Below are 2,775 nucleotides of genomic sequence, written 5' to 3'. Positions count from 1 at the left end.
GGAGGCGGGGGGCGGAGGAAGTATATAGAGGGGAGGAGGTGCGCGCTGATTGGTGGAGAGGCCGGTGCCTCGGATCGATGACGTGGGCGAAATGGTGGGCAGCAGGAAATTTTCTCCGTGGCTGGCGGGAATTTTGTAATTTCGGCGCACAGAAACACAATTTAGAAACATACTCCCTTATCCTCAAAAAAAAAACATACTCCCTTTTGTGCGACTCCACAATTTTGTTGGAGTAGTCTTTTACGGATGCGACGCATATATTAAAAAAAACAGCTATTACTTCTCTCACAACTAGGAGTATGTTACTCGTGCGACCCAAAACAAAAGGCCACAGTTGTACTCTGCAACCTTGATTCAGGTACTTCCCCTCCCTTCCCTCGCCTTTCGGGTTTGGGTTCTCAGTCCTCGAACGATTCCTCTAAAGCACTTGTCTAATGTCGCCACGTACGGTGTGATGGTGTTCTGCGACGAGCATGGGCCTCGCTTGGAACAGATTGCATCCATTGGGGCTAATGAGATCTTTGAAGGGGCCCTCGTGGCGACTCGTGCTCAGGCGGGACATGAGCCCCGACCCTTGGACTTTTGTTGCATCCATGCATAGAGAGCATGAATCCAGTAGTGGCGTCCCCTTGGCGACCGGGGAGAAACTCCTATCGTCGTGACCTCTCAATTGGGGTAGCGTGAGAGGCCTCTCAGCGCGCCTGATGAGTCTAGATTTGCATTAGTTTTTACCTCTAGTTTCTATGTTGTATCTGTAGATTATCGGAATTTTTACATCGTTCGCGCACCCTTTTGATTGATTTCACCATGATCTTAACCAACAAGAGGATCTGAAGCAAGCGTTAAAGAGGAGAACACGGCTATATGGATGAAAATCATGTTATTTCACACGATGGAAACCTATCATAAAGAGAAGCGATTGAGTGGAGCAATTTCCAGCCAAAATAGGGCACCCATGAGAGAAAGACGACGCCTGGTATGAGCGCAACCTCTTGTACCCTCGCTCATACCAAGTGGTTTCGCCTCAATGGATCGACTATTTCACCACGAAGGATTCGACACGAATCAGAGTTGAAAAGACACGAGAAACTTCACTGGAACTAAGAACCCTAGCCTCCGGAAGGGATTCGAGGGGGAATCGATAGAAGGGCTCTGTCATGCCAACATCTTGACCAAGGAGACTCCGGCATCAGCCATAGTCGTCACCATCCCCTTTTCATCTCTTTGTAATAGTAGACCCTAGGTGGAAACGCACGTGTATTACATTGATCGTTCATCCATGTTCACATTGTTATCCTTGTGGTGTGTCGTTTTTGTGTCCAAGTACTACCCCTATTCTCGGGGATATGGAGGAACCCTAGTATGTTTAAGTGTTGAACGCCGAGTGGATGTAAAATCCTCTTTTGCATACTTGAGTTAATATTCTTCATGCATGTTGCATAAGTGTGACGCTCTTAGACCATGCGCCCGACACCAATAAGCATTTGATGTTTTGTTCGGACGGACAGTCACTGTAGTTCATGTGGGTTATAATCTGAACTAGAGGGATACATGTGCTTCGCCGCACCCGTTTTTCACTTATTGGATTATATTTTATTTTTCGATTGGTGTGTAGTTTAAATTGGCTGCCTTTATTTTGGTTTTGCTTGTCTTGGGCTAGTCCTTTTCTGTGTTGGAGTTGGCCTCGCACATGTCATTGAAATGCTACCGTTGAATCTTTCCCCGCCCTCTCATAGTCGGTGAGCGCCACTACAAAAATTGAGAATGGCAAGGACCTTGGGATGGTGCTCATGCCCACCCACATTAGACACGAGCCGGATGAGAGAGCAGGAGTGCTGGCTTTCCTGGTGACCTTAGCCTTCTTGGCTTGCGCAACAACGACACACGTTGCTGGTGGCCTTCATGACGACCTCCTTCAAATCATCGGCCATTGAGTCTTTGTGCTTGGGTTGGCAGGCGGCACTGAGATATAACTAAGGATGGCAATTTTATGTATGGACATGGACATCCATGGATATCCGACCCGAATGGATAGGGTTTGGATATGCTTTTGTGTCCATGGGCGGCGCCCAAACCTGACCCGATTGTTCGTGGATAGGGCATGGATATAATCTTGTACCCGTGGATATACCCAAACCCGACCCGATAGTATGACTTAATGGGGAAAAAATTGCTATCCCTGCCCCACGGTCATATGTCCCACAACAATTTTATATTTTTTTTATCTAAAACATGCATAAGAAATTACACAATCCCCATCGTAACTTTTTTAGTTGACATTCAATCCCCTCTGTAACATACTCCAACACCCCTTTCCTTATTTTTACCTCCTTCTTAAATGGCTCGTCATTCTCATCTGTTAGAAAAATACTAAATGATCTTAAGTTATTAGCGGATGTTGATTTACCATAAGTGAAGCATAGCCTACCACGAGGTGAAGAATGGAAGAGTTTATGTTAATATTGTGTTATGTCTTATTTATATGTCTCGAGAGGACCCAATGGATATTTAATGGGTATGGATATCCATCGGATTTGGACATGGACACAATTTTTCACCCATGGATTTTTTCATGGATGGGCAAAGACTGTCGTCATGGACATGGATATGGATTTGAGATTGTTCAACCCGATCCAAACCCGACCCATTGTCATCCTTAGATATGACGGGAAACCCAAGAAGATAATTTTTGGTGATTGGACCTTTGCTCGAAAGATGGACCCTCAAATCAGGGGAAGGACACACGACCACATCAACCGAAAATGCAATTCTAGA

Source organism: Triticum aestivum, chromosome 6A (genome assembly GCF_018294505.1).
Source record: "Triticum aestivum cultivar Chinese Spring chromosome 6A, IWGSC CS RefSeq v2.1, whole genome shotgun sequence".
Taxonomy (NCBI): Eukaryota; Viridiplantae; Streptophyta; class Magnoliopsida; order Poales; family Poaceae; genus Triticum; species Triticum aestivum.
Note: the sequence above shows the minus strand (reverse complement) of the source record.